This window comes from Cyanistes caeruleus, chromosome 3 (genome assembly GCF_971803275.1).
Source record: "Cyanistes caeruleus chromosome 3, bCyaCae1.hap1.1, whole genome shotgun sequence".
In the NCBI taxonomy this organism is placed as follows: Eukaryota; Metazoa; Chordata; class Aves; order Passeriformes; family Paridae; genus Cyanistes; species Cyanistes caeruleus.
In genome coordinates, this window is record NC_141703.1 from 92,981,088 (window position 1) to 93,003,340 (window position 22,253).

General features: G+C 41.6%; 1 protein-coding gene across 49 annotated transcripts in view; it reads left to right on the top strand.

Moving 5' to 3' along the window:
• The window catches only part of ZBTB20 (zinc finger and BTB domain containing 20), a 473,003-nt gene that overhangs the window by 368,303 nt on the left and 82,447 nt on the right, over positions 1 to 22,253 (top strand). Inside the window, exons 1-2 of one of the 49 annotated variants that reach the window (XM_086882914.1) lie at positions 14,765 to 14,900; positions 15,605 to 15,768. The exons of the other annotated variants lie outside the window; for them this stretch is intronic. The gene's annotated coding sequence lies outside the window, so the exon portion shown is untranslated. Of the gene's footprint in view, positions 1 to 14,764; positions 14,901 to 15,604; positions 15,769 to 22,253 lie in introns of those variants that run through there. 49 annotated transcript variants of the gene reach the window in all.

A 22,253-nucleotide genomic window follows, 5' to 3' on the forward strand; every position in this document is an offset into this window, starting at 1 on the left:
CTGTACTAGACTTTAAGGAACTAAGCTTTGTGGCTGAGCGCTAATCAAATATTAATATTTATATTTCATTGGAATACCTCATATTCAAACAGGAAAACAAAGACATAGAGAAAGGTAGAGGGTTTGCCAGAGTCTGCACAGAAAGAGAAGACCACATTTAGCACCCGTGCCTTCGGATTGCTCAGCTTGGCACTGCGGGAGCACACTTGGCATCAGGGAGCTCCTGGCTTCTCTCTCCCTCTGACTCCCGCTTCAGGCACACCCAGCTTGCAGGTGAAGAGTCTCTCTCACACACATGGGCTGGGCTCAGGTACCCAGCTCCCTTCTTTCTGTCTCCACACTTCATTCACAAAGGCAACGTCTGCCAAATTCTGGCTACTGCGATCGTAAAGCTTGACTGCATTCAAGTATCACCCCCATTTCAAGTGTGCATACACTCCTCCTTCTCCCCCTGTTTTTGAGGACCGTCAAGGTGAGAGAGCTGTCACCAGAAACCTCTTCTGGGGTCTTTTCCAGTGCATGGTTCAGTCTATAACTCTTTAACAATCACTTTACTGTTTGAAACCTCAGTCACTGAACAAATACGATTTTACTGCTGCTTAGTTTGGATGTTGAACTGTATTGGAGGAAACTGCTCTACTTTCATACTGAATTTTTTTTCAGGGTGGTGTGTGTGAAAAATAACACAAATAGGAGTGTTTTTGGATGGTCACACTGAGCAGTCAGCAAGAAGAAAAGTGCAGTATGGTGAAGGGAAATCTGTTTGTAGTAAAAGCAATATGGGCTTGTGGTTTGCTGGCAGGACCAAGAACATGAACTGTCCACTTTAACCCCAGCTGTAAAACTCCCTTCTGTTGGTGGAGAAATCACTTGATGTCCTGTTGTTGCTCCTCAATTTTATCTTCATGGTGTCAACCATGACCCAGCTCACCAGAATACCATTCCTCTTGAAGTTCAGGTATTAGCAGAGGTTTTGTAGAGATGCTTTTCTAACCTAACGAGCCCACTCCTTGTCAATGTTAAGAGTGTCATTGTCTTCCTTTCCCAATTAAACAGGCTTTTATGGCTTTCACTTTTTTAGCTTGGCAGAATCACCAGTTCTGGGAGCAAAATTCACTGCTGCCTTGTGCATTATGCAGATTTCCAGTAGCAACCTCAGATTAAGAATTTGGTATTGATATTTTCAGTGGGACATAATTTCATTTTCTCAGCACAGCTGATCTGAGCTCCTTGAGAAATGGTAATCATGAGACATTGCAATCTTTGCAGGCACATTTGCAGTAGCCCTAGATCTGGTTAGATTTAATGTCTGCACCTAAACTATGAATTTACATGAGGAAAAACTTGAGTTTACCAGGTAGGAGCACCTAACTCCACAGATTCCCTTGGCAAAAGCAGGTGTCGTCAGTCTTTTCTCAGTTTTTCAAAGGTTTTGGCTGTGTGCCCTGTGTATTGACCATTTTTCTCGCAAAAGGCCTCACTTTTGTTTTCCCTCTATCATTTCCACTTTGAGCTGTCTAGTGTTGCAGTGGCTCTCACAAGAAGCTGTCCTTGTACTCCTGCCAAAACCAGAATTACAGCCTAAGTCAGCCTTTAACTGGGCATTAGAAGGAAATGGCACTCTTCTCATTTTGCTAGCAGTATCACTTCCTCAGCTCCACAAATAATTATCTGATCCAAAACTTCTCCATTATTGTGTTTAAGGGTTTTGAGACTCTTGTACCTAAAAAAATTCAAATGCTGAGCTGTGTTGTAATGCGTATTGCTCCTTCTTGTATGTGAATATCCTAAGCACCAGGAAGTGCCAGGTTCAGGGATCTTTTTGTCAGAACTCATCATTTCTTGCTTTCTAAGTCATCTTTTAGATTGTATGAATTTTAAATATTTGTTGGCTAGAGGACAATATGTTGAGATAACTGCATAGAGAAAAGACAAGAACTACCAAAAGGCAGAAGCCAGCAAGTTGGGTAGTCTGTTGAAGATAAATCCTTTCCTAGAGAAAAAGTTACATCCTGTAATGCCCAGGTCAGTTGGATATAACAGCGTTGCAGGCTGACAAATTCTCTGCTTTCCTGCTAACTATTATGAACAGAACTTAAAAAAAAAAAACCACAAACAAACAACAACAACAATAAAAACCCCAGAACATTAATTACAATTACATTTTAACTATGATTGAAGTAGGAGAAACAAGCCTAGTAAACAGTGTTAGAAAGTATTTCCCATTATAGTCCATACAAGAACTGGCATAATTTAAATAGCTTGGGTGCATATGGGATGCATTTAGGAAGGATCAGAAACTTCACAGCATTCTCTTTGCTCCCACTCCACTCCATCAGGTTGTTTTTGTTCTTCAGCTCAGCTGCCTTTGCAGGACTGCATCTTAAGGTGTAGCCAGTTTTGGCTGAAAGTTTTCAGACTGTCACTAAAAAAAAAAAAAAAAAAGGAGCAGGAAAACACAATTAAAAGTTTCATTTCTCTTGCCTAGTTGAAACAGCAAAACAGGTTTGGCTGTTCTGGTGTGAGAGGCAAAGCAGAAAGTACAGCCCCTCTGTTTAAAATAAAATTACTATTTTACAGCCCAATTTGCACAGGTGGGCCAGGGAGGCAGGCAGGACGGGTTGTGAGAGAAAGAGGCTGCAAGGAGAAGCAATGCAATCTCTTACACATCTTAAGCAACAGTCTGACCCTTTGGTACTATATATGTCCAAAGTTTAGTTGAGCTGGCACAGCAAGGTTGTGCTACCTATGTTTGTGTGGTCCACCTGCATGTACGTGCTATTGGTGAATTTGTGAACCTTCCCCTCAGCCCATTTACAGTTTGCCCAGGGATTTAGCAGAGTTTTGCAATCTTTCTCCAGAAGTCTGGCTCGTCAGATGTAACATTAAATGAAATTGGTTTGTATTGCAACAGGATTGGTGGGAGGATCAAAGGCTTGGTGTAAAATAAAAGGAGGTTTTTGGGTTCTGTGTGCTGAAATGTTTCTATTTCCCTTATTTTTTTTATTAGTGTATATTAAGCAATTGAATTCTCCAATAGTAAGCAAAAAAAATTCTACCAAAGCAGTTATTAAAGAAAGCCTCTTCAGTTACTGTGACAAGGGCTGAGTGTTACAGCTATAAAGGGTCTTAGAAACTGTGTTCTTTTAAGGCTGATCAAAGTTTAGTTTTAAAATCAGGGGTGTGCACCTAGACAACATAATATACCTGATAATTCTGGTTTAGTCTGAAGAACCTAGGGTCAGCTAGAAATTTGGCAGATTGTCTCTCAGGTCAGGAAGTTGTTCTGGTTTACAAATTTAAAAGCCAAATTCTGTTTTAGTATTTCTTAAATGTCAAAACAACCCTCTGACCTTGAGAATTACTTTTTCTGTGTACTTTTGGGGCTTTTAAGTAAAAACCAGGCCTTTTTTCTTAGTGAAATATGGTAGCCTGTTAGTCATCAAATCTGAGAATTTAGAGAAGGGAGGGGGACATTAACTCATCTTTTCTTTCCCTTTGCCAGTGCAAGAATGGGCTTCATTCACATCAATGGCAACTGGAGGGAAAAAGACATGCTAACCTTTAACTGTGCTTCCAGTTTATTTCCATAATGTACACTCTGGCTTTTCCAAGGATGAATCCTCTGCCTGCAGCCTTTCAGACCTCATAACAATAATAAAAGAGAGGACAAGTTGTTCTGCTCTCTTTCAGAACTTAGCCTCCAATGCCTTGATTTTGGTTTGTCCCCACCTAAGCACTGCTGGAAGGTAAAGGCCATATTTATTGCAGCTGGCCAATTGCACATTTCTGTAACCCAAACTGGTCATTCCTAGCCCTCAATAACACGATTTGTTGATCTTAAATATGGCATCTGAGCAGCCCATTTAGTTTACGTATTTCCAGTGTTCTCCTTTTTGGAAAGTAATTTTTCCACTTCTGAAATTTTGATGAAAACTGAAATTATGCCCTTCCTTCATCCCTTCTCCATCCACCTCTTCTTTTCATTCTTGAATTTCCTTTTGGAAAGGAGGTATCTGTGTGGTGCCCCTGTTTCCAGCAGAGCAGAAGAAGCCTACCCTTCTCACTGTGAATGAGAAATGGCATGGGAGGGAGCAGTCTGTAACCTGTAGCCCTTCTCTCTCCCCTGAAAGTGGAGCATAACTCATCCTCAGATGCTGCTGTTCTGTGCAAAACTGACTTCTGATCTTTTTAGTTCTGATATCATGAACCCCAAGACTTCTTATGGTGTGAGCGCTGGGCCTCTTCTTCCTCAATTATCCTCAATTGTATCTAATGTTAAGGCATTCTCCAAGATTTTCTGCCCAAGGATTTGCAGTTACTAAGTGATTGTTAATGACTTAGCTTTCCCTGGATTTCTGTGAAGTATGGAGGTAATATTAACCGTAGGGGAAACTGAGGCACGGGAGGAATCTGGATTTAACAGAATACCTAAGCACATAGTTCTTTGAAATAAGGGTAATTTCAAGAAATTTGCTGAGAAGTTGTTTGCTGAAAAACATAAATAACTGAATTGTGTTTATAGAAATAAATTAATTAGGTACCACTGTAAAAGAGAGATGGAGAAATCAAGGCATAGCATTTTTTTAAGGTCAAGCAACCTGAGAGTTTATGCTCACAGAGTTAAGGAGCTTTCTTTTCTTAGCCTTTCTGGTTACATTCCTTCCTTTCTTCATGTAGCTGACCATTTAAAAGATTGAACAAGGCTTTTTTGGAGAAGGGATTAAATTTTGAGGGGGTTGGTTCTAAGGTGATGGTTATTCAGCCAATTTATGATGTAGTATTATAAATTAATAAGTAGATTGAAATGTTCAAAAATAATATCTGCTCAATGATATGCCAACTTAATGTAGAACAAACACCTACTACTGATCTGTAGTTAAATTATTTAATCTAGAACTAATCTACTGTTCAAACCAGTTTTGAAAATGGAATAGTTCTATCACTGAAAATAATTAATTGTTCAAACCCATAGGGCTAAATCCAGCAGTGACCTAGATGATAGCAGAGAATTACACATTGGACATCAGTGTGTGGGAAAGTAAGTAACAAAATAATATGTGTTGCCCTGGTTCTCTCTTATCCTGGCCAGAATCACACACTTTTGTTGGTAGGGTTCTCGGCTGGTGCTGGCTTTGTCCCCTAGTTCCTCCCTCCAGCATTTGAGTTCCAACACTTTTATGATTATTTCACAGGGAAAGTTGGTAGAGGTTTATGTTTTCTTTGCCCTGCATCCATTTTCACCCATTCTGTGACCTGGCACGGGCTGTGGGCCCTGGCTGGTCCTGTGGAAGAGTTTGGCTCAGCAGGGCTGATCCCACATCTGGCTAGGGGAGACTTCTGTCAGAGTACTCTTGGTGACATCACTGAAATTGCTACTGATGCATCCTGATGTGAAGATGAGCAGATCTCAGGCCAGTAGCCCTCACTGATGAAGTGTTTCCGGCATCCCATTTCAGGAAAAATACCAAGCTCCTTTGATGAAGGGAAAAAACAAAAAAAAAAGTGTTTTTTCTCTCTATCTCCAAACAGCTCCACAGAACAACATGGGGGGAAGGAGAATAGCAAATATTCAATGGGAAGTTTTGTCTCCATTTTTTCCTTCTTTGAGAAAAACATTCCACACAAAAATCAAAACAAGATGGAGCCCTGGAGCCCCACCTGCTGACTTGAGGGAACAGAGAGAGGGACGGAAAGATGCCTGGTCGTGTGCCAAGCATTCAGCACTGGGCTTGTAGCACTGTGATGTGGCACTTGAAGCTCTAGGGGCCTGGAGCCAGCGATACAAATGCAACAAGAACTCTCATGAAAACGAGCCTCTTAACAGCGTGTGGAGCTGGTCTGTGATGGCCTCAGGAAATCCCCCTGGCTAGACAGGGCCTTTTTATCCACTACATTGCTCTGACTCAAAGAGAAATCTCACGTAGCTTCCTCGACCAGAAAGTGAACATGCATATAGTCTGCAGCGTGGGGCTTTGGAATTTCCTGATTTTCAGGTAGTCATTCACCTCCTGTCGCTCTGAAGAAGTCTGCCCTACCTTTCTTTGTTGTCTCATCGCACGTAGGGCCTGGTGCTGCAAGCACATGGCGCATCCTCGGCCATCAGGCTTCGCGCTGTCCTTCCTTTGTGGTCAGACCCTCTGCTGATGGACACTGGCCTAGGGCCACTGGTTGGAGCTGGGATTTTCACTCCTTGGACATTTGGTGCTTTAAAGCCCTGAGAACTACTTTTAATAACACCACAACTGGCAACACTTGTTTTCAGGCCATCTACGAGCAAATGCTTGCGTATTAATTACAACAAAGAGCAAATCTACTTGACATTTGATTTTGTTTTTCTTGTTTCCTTGCAAGCTTGAAAATGAGCTGCTTTTGCCAAAGGAAAAAAAAAAACAAAATGCATTTCACGCCTTTCTTTTTTTTTTTTAACTTGAAATAGGCCCCTTGAAAAAACTGACATGTTAAACACCAGCAAGAAAATGATTATTTGGACATATGGCTCCTCTTCCTGAACTTTGCAGAGAGGTTAGATAACGCTCTTTCACATCTTAAAAGACTAGACTGCTGCTACATTACTAACATATTCTTATGTAATAATCTGGCACTGATGGTACTTGATCCAGTCCCAGACATGTAAGACTGATTTATGGTTCGGTCAGTTATGAGGGATTTTGTTTTTTCACAGATTATCTTCTAATTTGTTGGGGTTTTCATTACAGTGTCCAGAAGTAGAATATAGCATAGCAAAGCATGGAATGGAATGGAATGGAATGGAATGGAATGGAATGGAATGGAATGGAATGGAATGGAATGGAATAGAATAGAATAGAATAGAATAGAATAGAATAGAATAGAATAGAATAGAATAGAATAGAATAGAATAGAATAGAATAGAATAGAATAGAATCATGCACAGAAACATATTGTGGCTCTGTCATTCAGCAGGGTTTTGCATAGTACAGATTGTTGCTATTAAACACTGCATGATTAATACAAAACTAAAACTAAATTTTAAAATCTAACTCTTAAATTAAGACAAACTCATCTGAACCTATCCATTTACTTTTCAGAGAAGGCTGTTTCATAAAGTGAAAAATCTGTGAGAATTAAAATAAATTTGCCAAACCATCTAACATAGTGAAATATCACAAAAGATTGTCATTGCACTTGACACAACAGATGTTTGGTCTGGAGGTACTTGCAGAATGCAGAGTCATATAGGTGAGCTGTCCAGAAAACTGCAGTGTCCCACAATGAAAATGTTTGCAATTTTGGAGTATGAGAATGAAACTTCATGAAACTTTTTCATAAAGAAACCAGCTTTTAAAAGACTAGGACCAAGACTCCTCCAGTGGGTGAGGAAGCGTGGGGGGCCTCTTCATTTTGAGCTAGAGTTTCTATCCTCAACCCAAGAAACTTCCCTGATAATATTTTCCTTGAAAATTATGTTTACCATAATTTACTTCATGTTCAGTGACAGAGCTCTGACATGGAAAATTGTGGATTCACAGAATCCTGGAATATTAAAAATCAGAAAGAACCTCCTTAAATCATCTGGGTCCACCTGTCACCCTGCCCAAAGTAGAGCCAGTGAAGATGAGGTTACTTTTTTAACCAGCTTGTTCATCTACGCATGTATGTATGTGTCTTTCTCTATACCAATTTTAAAAGTACTTCTGTCCTACTGTACATTTTTTTCAATAACTCTTTCTGAAACTTGAGATTTTCACAATGATTTTAGGTACTCTTACTGATAAGCAGAAACTCCTGATCAGAAACTGTCCTGCACAAGAATGGATGTGCAGCCATGGTACCCGACTCTTGCTGAGCCTGGTTCCTTCCTTTCATTGCAAGACCACTTTGTTTAGTGACAATGAATTGTAAGGGCTTAAATATCTCACCTAAGTAATAAAATAATGCTGTTACCAAGGACTAGTGTTGACTATTCTTAGACTGAACTCTGTTCCTGCACAGAGGGGGGACCCCAGTTCTGCTAGCCTGCATTAATTGCTGCTGTTTGTCGCACATGGGATGTTCTACTAGATGGAGCAGTGGTCTAATCTGATGTGGCAGCTCCTACATTTTTATCTTGTAAGTGCTTTACTTACATGAATTAATTCTGAAAACACTCTTGTGACGTTAGTCATTGTTATGATTCCCATTTTAGAGACCCTGTGTCTAATTCTTAATTATACTAATTCTTCCTTATGCTGGTGAGGTTCCGGATCTGTGAAAGGGTCTCCCAACTGAGGGAGATGGATTGCAGAAATGTCAATGGCAAAATGAGAGTTCATTGCCCTCTAGCAATTCTCTGTTTCTCTGAGCTTGGAGAGAAATATTGGAAGACAAGTATAAAGGTGGTTCTGTTGATTTGTACTAAGGGCTACGCAGGAGTTGCATAGCTCAAGCCTGAAAGAGGTGTTATATTAACCAAAATTAAATTATTGAGATTGTTGACACTTCTTTCAGTGTGGCCATAGGCTCATCAAAAGAAAGGGAAAGCCACCTCTGCTGTCCCTTCTTTTCCTTAAATCAGGATACATTATCAGAGAATTGCCATCCTACCTCCCCCAAAAAAACCTCAAAAACAAAACAATAACCCTAGGAGAGGCAGTGAGCTTGAGAGGGGGAGAAAGAGACAGGCTTTCCCAGGAATTAATAGCAAGCCATTTTAAAAGTCGTCATTATGTGCTGTAACCAGAAGGACCTTCTGTCTTTCTGTATGATAAAACTACCAGTGAGATGTATTGCAAGATAATTAGGAGCAAACAGGCAGGAAAAATGAGTGATGTGCTACTGTTCATTTCCCGAGCCAGTCGTGTTCCAGTCACTGTGCAAGCTGCAGCTCTGTCTGTGGAGAGAGTGGAGGTAGAAATCAACCCTATCTGTGTCTTCCTCCCTCATGGCTTCACCCAGTGGAAGAACATGATGGACAATTATATCTGCTGCAGGAAAGAGTCAGAACTCTACACCCTCCTCTGGATTTTTGGCTTCCCACTCTATTTATATCCAAGTCTAAGAGATGAAGTGGTATGTGCCATAGAGACCCTTTTGCAGCTGTCCCTGAAACAAAACTAACGGTTGGACAGAGAAAACAAAAGGCCTCAGTGGGGTTATTTTGGTGGCAATCTCATGTTTTTGGCATGCTGTGGCTGTACAGCTCCCCAGACTGTAAGCAATGTTGTTGTTCTTACAAAGGTTTTGTCTAGAATGAGGAATATGACAATAATTACAATTTTTCCTCATCGTTGAGCCTATGGAAAAGCCTCCTGAAACAAGGCATCTTTAGATAAGAAAGGCTGGAAGCAGAGGCACAATACCTGTCACCTCCAAATGCAGGAAATAAGATTTGTGACTGTGTGACAGCACCAAAGTTAGCAAGAGGGATATGTAGCATGTTTCCCGTCAGCGTTTAGAACAGAAGTGGGGCAGGCGTCCGCTTTAAAGTTCTTCAAATCAGAATTATAATTGTCTACCCATGAAGGTATGAGAGAAAATTAAACCTCCTGACATCCTGAGATACTTATGCTTCTTTCAAAAATCATAGAATAAAATATAATAGAATAGAGCAGAATAGGCTGGATATAAAACACAGTGGTGTTTAAAATAATTTTATTTTGAAGCGGAGCTGCAGTTGGTAACAATAGCATGGATCATGATAGAAGGTAGAGAGTTAATGTTTTCAAGTGTTTAAAAATCTTTGGGAGCCTTCACAATAAACTTGCTTGTAAATCTACAGAAAATATGTTACCTGCAAAAATCATGTCCTCATTGATCTGCTTTTTTAGCCAGTCATCAGATTTCCTTAACTTTTTGTAAAATTACACTTTCAAAATGTTACTTTTTGACCCGCTGCAGCCGAGGAGGGAGAAAAGCAAGAGTCCTTCTCTTGTCTTCTCAACCAGATGTTTTATGGAGTTCCCCTAGGTTGCACTGTTGCTTTTCCAGTGAAGGCAAGGGGATTGAACTAGTGCCCAGGAGGGTATGGCTCACTTTTCAGCACATCATCCTGTGGTGGTAGTGCACTAAAACAAAAGAACAAATGTCTCTCATAGACCAGTTTGCAGTATTTTCTTTTTTTTAAAAAAAGAGAGACTCTTCCACAAAATAGGCCATTATATTTGGATTGTCTAGGGGAGTAAAAATATGGAGACCCACTGATTTTTTCCCTTTACGTTTAACTATTGTCAACAAATCTCTGAAAGGAATTGCCTTGGGAACTGAGAACTGCCCACTGTAGGTAAAAGGTGCTTTAGGAACCAATCCTGGGCATTTGATATAGTTGGAGCAGGAGGGGGGAGGGGGGAAGTGAGGGGTGGGGAGGGCTGATTCTGGTAATCAGTGCAGGAAGGAACAAGCTTGCTTGTTTTGCCCCAGAAAATCAAATGTCATATATGTCAGAAATGACCTAGATGCAAGGCATGATACCTTTTTCCCTTTAACGTGCAAAGCTACCTACTGAGCACAGTGATGTAAGTTAGGAAGGATGCTTTCCCAAAAGATAAGCAAGGAGTTGATTTCTGTAACAAGTGGACTTCCCAGTCTCTTTCTCTAATTTCTTACATACTGAATAATAACTGTGTATTCACCCTCTCCAACCTGCTGTGCTGGTTTACATCTCTAAACAAAAAGCACAGGCTCACAGCTGTTTATGAAGACAAGCCAATAAATCTAGGGGAATATATTTATACAACTCATCCTGAGATTACATAGTTAAATACCATTTTTTCAAATAGACAGAGCTCCTTCTTTGCGAAGGAACCAAGTTCCTCTCTGTGCCACCCAGATCTGTTGATTTTCCATTAATGTCAGCTCTTGTCAACTGTACTGAGTGCTACAAGTTACATTGCAGAATACTTTATATACATTAAAGGAGTAAGTACTCTGCCATTTCCATGTCCTGCTTTTGGCTGGCATTAAGTGATGCATGTAGAAATCAGAAAGTGAGGAGCAGTTCTGGTGGCTTTTCTTTTCATAAGTCCTGCCTTTTGCCGATGGCAAATCCAGGTACAGTTTTCATGAAGACCTCTTCCAATTCTGTAGCAATATATGGAGAGAGTGTCACACACATGAGTCTGAAAACTTGTTACAGCACTGATTGCCTTTTCCATAGAAAACAGAAAACTTTATTCAACTGATCAGACAGACTGAGCTTTGCTATCACTTCCTTGGCTAAATCTCCCTGATACACACAATAATTTTTATGAAGGAAGAGCAAGCAAGAGGGTACCATGCAAAGCTAGAGATCATCATCGTATGTTAAAATCTGTGATATAAATCCCAGGAGGGAAAGGTGATGTACATATTCTGGAGCTCCTCCTGGCCTTTTGCATTTATTTAGACTACAAGTCAGCTCTTGGATGATATTCAGGTAGAAAGCAGGAGGTCCTTGACTTCTTTAGCTTTCAGTAGAAGGGGACCAGCTGAGAGCAGGACTTAACAGTAGTGATTTCTGCATTAGGCGCTATAGGAGATTTGGGGATCTCCGTATCAGGAACACATGCTAATAAAATATGTGCCACATAGTAAAAACTCACCTGGGTGAAATGCTGCTCCTTCTGATATCAATGGAAATTTCCTTTTGACCAGGGGTTGCTATGGCAGCAAGCAGTGGAAATGAGAACAAGGACATTTTGATATGTCTACACTGTGGATTGCAAATTATGATACCCGAGTTAGTTTTAAGCAGTCTTGCAAGGAGTGGTCTAGTTAAGGCAGTCTGAAACACCACGTGGCCTGATTTTCCATGCTAAGCAGTTTGCTTTCCTCTGTGCTCAGGGTATATTCATGGCTGGGATAGAGCAGAGGGGAAGAGGTATTTGAGGAAATGCCTCTTCTGGGGCAATGGGATGAGGAACAGACTGTGACAAGTAGTAGTGTAGAGAGGGAGAAATAACATGAGAGGAAGTAAGCTACAAAACAAGAGAAGCAGTAGTCCATGGAGTCAACTGAATGGAAGCAAATCCAACAGGAACAGAAGATATGCAGGTTTGAGGAGCCAGGGTCCAAAGAGTCTCTTCCCATGACAGTGTGCTTTGCTCTCCTCCTTGAAGATCAGCTTAGGGCTCCTGTCTCTCAGCAATTTCTTTGTCAGGAAGGCACTGTCAAACCACTGAATGAAGTGTCCTCCCAGTCTTCCAGCGGTTGATCCCCTTGTCAGCGCCGTTTTAGCCGAGCTGCTGCTGGCGCTGCCGGCTGAAGTGGTGGAGTCCTGTATTACAGCTCCACAGGTGCTAACCCACCCCAGCCTCCACAGCAACGTGCAACAGCTTCTAAGTTGGCTTTCAAAGAAAACCATGAGAAATGATACCGAAAATGCATTACTGTAATGTTAATGTTACTAAGTCAAACACTTAAAAGTTAGGAAATGCCACAGCTAATGTCTGTGCAACCTTAGGGAGGCCCCGTGTACCATTACCATAGCTTGTAATTACATGACTGCTCACTGTTTCTTCACTGAATCCCTGCATAAGGTGGTCAGGTCCTCTGCATGTTTTATTAGAAATGTAGCCCAGAGCTGTTTTGCACACTGTTGGATTGTTACTTTGGTACTGACCCAGGGAAGAGACTTGTCTGTGTCACTGCGCTCTACAAAATCTCATCTGAAAAGAAGTTGAGGCTTTTGATGGTACTGTATTTCTCTGAAATCTCCTTTTCTGGTTTTCGTGACATCTTACCTTCCATAATATTCCAAATGTGAAAAATTCATATTTTGGAGAGGCTGAGGAGAGAACTCCTAAATGACCTCATTAGGCCCAATGTCCCAATTGCTTCTGCAATGTACCCCTCTCCTATTGACTGTTTAGGTCTTCTGTAAACTCTGCTGAGTCAACGAGCCCCAGTGGGGCTGGTAGGCAGATGGGACACATGTAATATTTTACAAGGTGGAAAAGGGTGGGAGCCCACCTTTTCCCACAGCAGAAGTTGATAGAGGGAATGAATAACATTGACATTTCCCATCAGCTCTCCATTAAAAGCAAAACACATAAAAGCTGGTGCCAGATTTTTCTGGACACCTATGTTTAAAAAATTATAAAATTAATAGAGAGACATTGATAGAACTTCTGTCTTTTGTTTCCGCCTTCCTTAAGCGTTTGCACCCAAAATACAGAGTAAGGGGAGAATCCCAGCACCCTCTCTGCATTGAGAGTCCTTTCTATACTTTCTTCCCATGCTTCAGAGTGGCACTGGCAGGTTAGTCATGCCCATTTAAAAGTTTATATACAGCAGATGTTCACGGAGCTGATGAGGAATTATGGATTTGCTGTTGTAGCTGCAGCCCTGTACAAAATACAGAAAATGTATTAAAACACAGAGACTATACCTGCCTTGTGCAATAAATTCAGACACCTCCCTTGGTGCTGTTTGCTCAGGAGGGAATATCTGAGCCCCTGATGAGGAGACATTCAGTGTCCTGAAACCCAAAGCAGGTCCCTTGCACCTGACAAGGGAAAGTTCTGGCAGGGCAGGGGTGTGATGTCCAGGGGCTGAACATGCTGACAGCTCCCTCTCAGAGCAGGGTGTTATCTGCTGCCTTCCTTCTCAGGGGGAGAGGCAGACTGGCCCACACCTTTTTAGAAGCAGACTTCGCACAAGTGTCATAAATCTCTGCCTTGCCTGCTACGGAGCGCTGCCACTGCACTGGGTATCACCAGGAACCATCCATTTGAACGGTACTTCATTTTGCAGCCCAGGGTAGAAGAAATAGATTACTTTGCCACCTCTTCAGGGGGATAATTTCTCCACCTCCTTGGTGCCTGAGACTTGTCTTACCCCACTAGCCAGCACTGCCTTTTTGCAACATCTCCGTCTGTACCCTGTCGGTGCTCGATTTGTCTGTGTTTGTGCAGACATGCATGGCAAGGATGTGCTCCCGGAGCTTGTGTAGTTCCAGAATCATAACATTCCAGCGATCCATCAGGAAAATTCGACTGAAGGGCAGCATGGTCTTGCTTTAAGAGAGCCAAGGTAACAGGCAAACCTGCACTCCCTTCCCCACCCCACAGGACAGGTAGTCTTTGAAGACTGCGAGAAGGTGCAGGTGTTTATTTCGGCAAAAATTGCAGTGATGTGTAAAAAGGAGAGGGAAGGGATCTCCCAGCTTTTTGGAGATGGCCTCTGTATTATGCTATTTGAATCTTACTTTTTGTTTGGTGGTAAGTTTTAATAGTTATCCTTTGAGGATTTTCCCTGTGAGCTTATCTGAATACACCAACAGTCTTTTTTGTAATATTCGCATTTCCCCTTTGGTTCAGCCGAGCCCACTGACAGATCATTCAAATTCAATTGTTTTATGTCTAAGCCGAACAGCTAATTAAAGTAGGGATGATTAACCTGACTGGCAGTGTCGCTCTCTCTCCCTCGCTCTCTCGCTCCCTCCCTCCCTCCTGTTCCAATCAGTCTTTTTCTCACACTCTCCCTCTCTCTCCCTCTCTCTCTCTCTCTCTCTCTCTCTCTGTCTTTTGCTCTACTGTGTGTGTGTGTGTGTGTTTTTTTTCCTCTCTCCTAAACGTGGTCTGCTTGCTGATGGCAGAATGGCACTCGGAGATTTGTGCATTGTGTCTGGTTTCCTACGGGCAGGCTGACCCAGTGCCTCTAGGGACTTATCAATAGACCACTCAGAAGAGACAGAGACAGGAGAAAGGAGGAGGGGTGGGGGGGGAGAGAAAGAGAGAGGGAGAAAGAGAGAGAGAGAGAGAGAGAGAGAATCAATATCAAGAATAGAAGGAGCTCCGAAGCCATTTTTTTTTTTTTTTTAAAGAAGTATCAGGACTTGGGAAGAGGGTGACAAAGAAGGTTTTTCAAAGAGGCAGTGGAGGAGGTTCTAATAAATTTGGAAGGAAACAGTTCCCTGTCTTGGGAAAAAAGGAGAACTCCTGGCTGATTAGCATTCACACCAGGTATGAGATGTTCCCTACCCCTTATCACTGTCGCAACCGAGATGGAAAAGAGCGCTTTCCACCCCCCCCCTCTTTTTTTTTTTGGTTGTTTATTTTTTGGGTTTTTTTCTTCCCTTCTTCCCCCCCCCCCCCCCCCCCTTCCAGCCGTCTCTGCTCTTTAAGTAGATGGAGCGAGCGTTTATTTTGGTTCGTGGCTCGGTGGTGGCAGGGGGAGTGCGAGCTGTGGGCATTTGTGTGCTGGGAGCAGGAGAATGGAAGCAGGGCAGCGGGGAGGGGGCGGCTGGGAGAAGAGCCGGGAGTGTGTTACTGTGTCTCCTCTTTGTGCACCCCTGGGGGGGGTTACCCAAGTTCATTTCCAGCAGGTGGATTTAGACAGGGAGTTACTTAACGCTTGACCGCCAGTTTTGAAAAAAAGGGAAAAACGGGGGGGAAAAAAAAAAAAAAAAGGACCTGCTTCCTATGTCTATTAAAGGAAGCTCCAATTTTTTCCCTCTCTCTCCTCTCTCTCTCTTTCCTCTCTTCCTAACCAGACAGCGGGAGGGTTTCTGGCTCCTCGCCAGCCCAAAAGCCTCTAAGTGTTTTGCACTTGTTTCAGGGAGCCCGGGGATTTTTTTCAGCATTTTCACTAGAGAACAAAGAGTTCTTTACAAAGGAAGGGGGAGAGCGAGCTTAACGCCTGAGATATGTTTTTCTATTTTTATTAGGGATTTTTTTTTCCCCCTCCTAAAAAGAAAGAGAGAGAAGCAAAGCACAGAATGTGTGGCAGCAACAAAATAGATTGAAAGGAAATGCAGTTCCCTTACCTCCAAATTATAATTTGGAATTAATAAGAACAGGAATGGAAGGGGGACAAGAAGAAGTGAGTTTGGTATGTCGTTCTTTTCCTCCCTTTTTTTTTAACTCTGTCTTTAAATTCCAATTGCTGTTTTGCCAACTTACCTAGCTTCTTTTTTTTTTTTTTTTTTTTTTTTTTTGGGCATAAAAGTTATGCTACAAACAGTTTCTGTTTATTTAAAAAATCAACAAATTTTTACCGGGGGGAAAAAAAAAAAAAGAGGGAAGTGGGGTGCTTTCGGTAAGAAAGAAGCAAATTAGTGGGAACAGAAATCTTTCACTTTCTGTCACTTAGAAAAAAAGTTGGTAATGGCTTGTTGAAGCTAGGATCCTAAAATACAGATGGGGCACTAACGTCTGTGTCCACGGACCCAGCTTTTCCCTGACCATCTGTCTAAAAGTCACCTCTCATTGGCAGCTCAAATGATTAGTCGGAGCTCAGGGATTTTTTTTTTTGTTTATTTGTTTGTTTGCTTGTTTCTCCTGTTCGGTGGGACCTTCTTTTAAATGGCTCCATTTCACCTTCTGAGTTTAGCTCTTCAGTCAAGCCCCAGACTGAGGGTTTCAGGATAGACTTTCTTGCACTGTAGATTTTTTGTTCTTCTGAATGTGTTTCTTATAGATACACTCTTTGTCTATTTGTATGTGAAAAGGCACATGTAATATAGAATGGAATAGTGCATCACATTTAAAGAGATGTTTGATTTGAATTTTATTGCATATAATGTATAACACCACAGGATATCTTCTGTACAGCATCTCCTGTGTAGGGGATTAGGATGTTTGAGAATATATACTGTTGCAAATTCAGTAGCTTAAGGAAGTGCATTCTTTATCCAAATTCTGCCTTCCTTCCTATATTGATCTGTATTTTCCTGGCTTTGACAAATTGCCAATCTAAGAACAGTATCATATAGCAGAGGTACAGAAAACAAGAGAGGAAACTGTATGTTATATCCCCCCTAAAAATCAGCAGCAGACAATACACAAAACTAGATCAAATTATTGCAGAGTTACGATGACTGTTTCTGGCTGCACCACTAGTACAATACCTTGATTTTTATTTTCATGCTGCAGGCTTTGCTCAGAAGAGGTTGTCTCTTACAGCTTCGTAGCTATCGCATATGTGTTCTAACAGTTTTTAAGCAACACCTATGCATTGTGTAAATCTACATGGGGAATTAGTCCATCTACATCTCCTCATATGATGAGGGGGAGAAAAAAATCCATCCTTGGGCTCTGCTTGCACCGCTTTAGAAATCCCAGTACCCTACAGTGGCAAAACATCCTGCAGCATACAGCCTGTCCCTTGCAGAAGTGCAGGGAAACTGCCCATGACAAGTGAAACCAGCAGGTAAAACACAGTTTTGTTTTCATACCAGAATCTAGACTGGGGGCTTTCACTTTCACAGCTTCATTAGCTGGGACTCTTCCCTCTCCAAAGCTGTGGGCACAGCTCACCCAGCAGAAGTTGGGGAATCATCACGGGCTAAAGTCTCCCACTCTGAGTACAGGTTCCTTTGCTGCAGGTAACCCAGGTGTTCTGTCTTTCCATGGGCAACAGCAAGAGTAGTGCCAAGCTAAAAGTACTTAGCAGGCTCCCCAGTTTAATGTGGAATCCTTGACTGAGAGGTATGGACCACCATAACAAATAGAAAAACTTTTGGCAAATTTACCAAAAAAAATGTCTTTCTTTCACTTAAAATCCTTGCTTTCCTCATTCCTCCAGAGAGTTTTCTTAACTCCTGATGTTTTTCATGGTCTCAGTATTTTCTGTGACTTTCTTCTCTTGCTCTCTCTGAAAAAGAAGAAAAAAAAAAAAATCACAGGAAAAGTAAGCAAAAGAGAGCAGAAAGGGGAGTTGGCCTTTGAAGTTTTCCATAGGATAAGCAGTCTCATTTTTTTTCTGCCTGAATATTTTGTCTTCTCCCCCAGTCTGACCTCTCTGTCCCTTCTTTATGTTTTTTAAATATAAGATGTTTTTTGTGAGAATTTTGTACTGCAACCGTGGAGATGGTGATATAAGAGAGACGTCAGAATAGAGATGAAACCTAGATTTAGCCCCCTCAATCTCAAGTAGAAGGCATCTTCCAGGGGCTGTCAATGCATCCAGAAGTAGGGAGAAAGACGATAGCTGTCTTTTGGGGACTCTGTGGACCTGACCTGAGAGTAACACATTCACAGTACAGGAGAAAAGAGAGAGAGGGGAAAAAAAAATTTAAAAAGGGGGAAAGAAAAGCTCTTTGAGCAGTAACACACTGGCTCTTTCTTCCTGCAGGCAATCCGCTCCAGCTCCTGGCGACGTGTCCTGCACTATCAGATATCATATGACTCTTTATTTGGACTCCCGTTAGCAGTATGGGCCTGTTAGGAGGCTGTTTGTTTTCTTTTCCTTTCATTTCCTTCTCCTTAGTTCCCCCCTATTTTATGTGTGCCCGTGTGAGCGTATCCCCTTTATAATCTCTTTTCTTGTGCTGAAGCTTTATAGAAAAGAAAAAAGAAAAAAAAAAAACTTAATCATTTCCCGGGGCTGTTTTTAATCCTCTGCCAAAATTGAAGTTCATTGTCGAGTTGTAAAAATAAATAACACCTTTCGGCTTTATTTCTCTCTTCTGCTTCTTCCTGTGCCCTTCCCGGCACTTCTCGGTGTGTCCATATATACCGGTACGTGTCTCCCTGTCTCTCCTGCCTGAGTAGGTGAAGTTGGGATACACCTGTGTCAGTCTGAGGAGGAGTACAGAGCTGCCTGCTGCCGCTCCTGCCGCTCCGCGCCGTTCCTTTCACTTTCATAAACTTCCCTCTGTTTATATGTTTATTTCATTTGGGCACCTTCTCCACACCGAGTTTGAAAAGCTGTCAGGCAGCAATCCCTATGCTGGGCTTTTCTGCATTTAGGTGAGCAAATGGGGGCAGTTAAGGCTGTAAGAAAATGAAATGTTGTGCTGAAGGAAGAGAGGATGAAGTGCGAGTTAGAAATTAGACACGCTTTGTGTACGCCGCCCATAAAAGTTTCCTGCACCAGAACTCCGGTGCCTAATAATAGGATGGGGGGAGCCAGACAGCAGCTAACAATTGGAGGTGTGCAGCAAAGTAGCCTTATGGCAGCAGCATTTCTGATACTGAGTCACATTTTAGTTAAGGGAGATGATATTTTTTCCCTGTTTGTGCGGTCTTTAGTATTACATTATTTAGACAAACGCCGCTGCAAAACTTTTCTCTCTGAAAATGCTAAGTCACATCAACAGAAACACTGAATTGAAATCAAGTTTACTAAATCGTTGCAAGGACAAAGGTCTGTCTTTCCAAAAGAGGTAATGTTTTGTTTTGATACTTTCCTATGCAATGTTTTAATTTCTCTTTGTGAACTAAGGATTTCTGTTCAGAATTGTTAAGAATTGATTTTTAAAGGTGGGGAGGAAGGAAAATCCTTCAAACCTTCCAAAATGAGAGGTTTTGAAGGGAGGAGATTTAAGTTTTTTCAGAGGGATTTCAAGTGTTCAGGTTTTTGTTCGTTTGCTTCAGTTTTTTGCAACCTGAATCGCAATATACTTTATTAAGCAAACCAGTAAATGAGCTTTTTACACAACTTTGCTCCTTCTGTAATTATTACTGTATTTTTATGGAGCTCGGTGCTTTATTTGTCCGAATTTGGTAAGATCAGCAAAGCCAAAATCCTGTTTGCACTGTAGAGACACAAAGGAGTTACTGATACTTTCAGAGGTAGGTGCTTTGGCCAGCCAGTCCTTCTACCAAGTTGTGCTGTTCAGCAGTGACTGTGTGCGGGCCGATGGCCACGCTCCGGGGGAAAGTATGGATGGATTTTGGTGTGTGATTTATACACATTTTGGGCTGATATTCCTATTAACACAGCTGAAGAACTGTAAGTTTTAGCCTTTCCTTTCCAGTGTATACTTAGGCCAGTGTACAAAAGCAATCTTGTAAGTGAGGCAAATACGGACCAGAGGTTTTTTTGTTAAGAATCCAGAAACAACTGCATTTCAGCTGTACTGTAGGTGTGTAAGTTGAGGTTGTCCTGCTAGTTTGGTGATGTTTCTTACTTCTCATCTAAGACACCTTCCCACTGAAATCAGTGCAGGTTTTCCTGAGAAAAGGTAATGAAAAACAGAGCTAGAAGATCAGGATTTAGGGTGGTCTTGAATCAGTGTCGGAAACCAGAAACCCCAGAGCGTATGCTTGCACAGCACAGCATCCCTCTGGAGCCTGCAGGGTGCTCTTGCTTTAGTGGAGGTGCTAGAGCTGAGTTGAGATGACTCCTGCAGTCTGAAACTTCATTTGGATATGCCTCCAGATCCTCCAGATAAATACCAGTATCTTACCTTGCTCTCAACAGCACACCGTTTCTTTTTATTTCATTTTTGCCAGTTGTCGCAATGAGGAGTAAGACTCTTTGACCAAAGACGTTTTCAGGCTTCTTTCCTTTTCTCTCTTCCTTGACCAACTTAAAACCAGCTTTACTTTAACGTTTCATGCTTAGGCATGTTCGTGCTCCTGAGGAAGCAATTACAGACTTTGTTGGAAGAAATCTGGTTTTGGAGTAAGTGTTGCGAATGTTTAAGAACTGTGTGCTCTGCGTGCACGGTACATGATGTTCCCTGGTACTCTACACGTGTTCCAGTGCTCTGAGCAGTCCTAGCTGTGGGTATTGTATTTATTTGTCAGCTCATTCTGGTAGCCGCCCATGAATTTAGTTGACTTGACAATCAGGAAACAGCTCCGCGATAAAGCTGAAGTTTGAGAGCAATGTAAGTGGGAATTGAAAGGCTCCTTTCAAGTTTTTGGCCATTTCAGTGGATTGTTGCTCAGCATCCTTATTTATAGGAAAAAACAAAACAACGTGCTCTTCAGACTTCTTCAGCATCATCTCCGCAGAGTAGATTCTTTCATTTCAAAGATGTTATAAGCTCAAATAATTATAAAAGACGTATTTAGCTGCCTCACAAAATAAATATAGCAAAGAGGTGCAGAGAGCTGAAAGCCAAGTGCTGCAGCTAATGCCTGAGAGTAGTGCTCTGGGCTGGGCAGAGAAGGACAGGCTCGCTGCTGCTGAAGTTTTGTTAGCATAACTTGGATTTGGTGGAATTGCACCAAAGTTGTGTTTTGACTTGGCTTAACTTCACTGCTTTCATCTGACTTTTTTTCTAAGCCAGCCCAATCCAGATCTGTTCAGTGCTCGGGAGGGTGATAGCCAAGGGACAAAACAGCTTGTCTAACACATGTCTCTTTAGTGCACCAGTGTGTGGCTTGTGAGGCCTCAGACTGGATCACCACTGTCAAGAGAAATGTGTTTTCCTACAGCGTAATAAGTTGTCCTGCTGCTTTCAGATGTCAGAGATCCCCAGTTCACCACTTGGTGAAAAGGTCTGCTCTCAGAAGAGGTTTCCCTTCCATTTAACATTTCATTAGTGCATGCAAGTCATATAAATGTGATGTGGCCAGTAGGAGCAACAAATTCTGGTTTATTTTTGCCAGGATATATGTATTTATTCTGTGTCTGTACTAACGTTATGGTGAGATGGTATTTCAACCTAAACACCAATTTCAGTGGCTTACCGCTAAAAAATGAGCTGAGTTGAAATGTCAAGTAGTTGTTCCAAGCTCAGAGGTGAAGCTTATATTGTTTTGGAAAGTATGAGGAAAGTCATGGTTACTTTTTTTTCTTTTTTCTTTTTTAATGTGTTGGGCAGCCACACTAAGACAGGAGCATTTTCTGATTAACTAATTACTGAAACCCATTAATTTTTCCATTCTCATTCTATTTTTAATTTTTCTTACTTCTTCAATACAAAATGAAAATTATAAAGAGCTAATTTCCTTAAACTAATTAGACTTACAATTTTAATCTCGCAAAACCCAGGAAATTCCAAGCGATGTTTTTTTGTAACTCTGCCATGTTGCACATGCCTCTCTCCTCTTTGAAACCCTTGTCTTGGCCTTCAAAAAATCCTGGGAAAACACTCAACACTTGCCTGAGCCAGCCTTCTTGGTCCAAACTCTCCTGAACTTCTGGCACTGCTAGGCATCCAGATCCAGATTTTGTGATTTGAGCTCATCACTTTTGAAAATAACAACATGGAATTTCCAGACATTTCTTTGTAAGAAATTAAGGGTTTAAAACAAACAAAAAAAAAATTAATATTTAGAGTGAGTCTGTTTCCACTGAAGCCAGCACAAGCAGAATCCACATCCTCTGGCTAAAATTTCTCATGGCACTTTCCAAAACTTGATTTTTGCTCAGATGGCCTTTTCAGTTTTGACCATCTGGAGAGCAGTTAAGTTAGTTACATAGAATATTCTTTAGTCAGTCTTCAGAATAGGGCTCCTAAAACTCTCTGACCTGTTAATCTCAACTACATATCCTATCAAGCCAGCATGAGAAATAATTTTTGTTCCATCCTCCCAGAGAAAAGGCTTTAGTGATAATTTATTTGGCTGGAGAATCAGGAAATACCAGTGAAATCTCTTTGTAACGAAGATGCCAGAGTCTTCTTCAGTGAGATC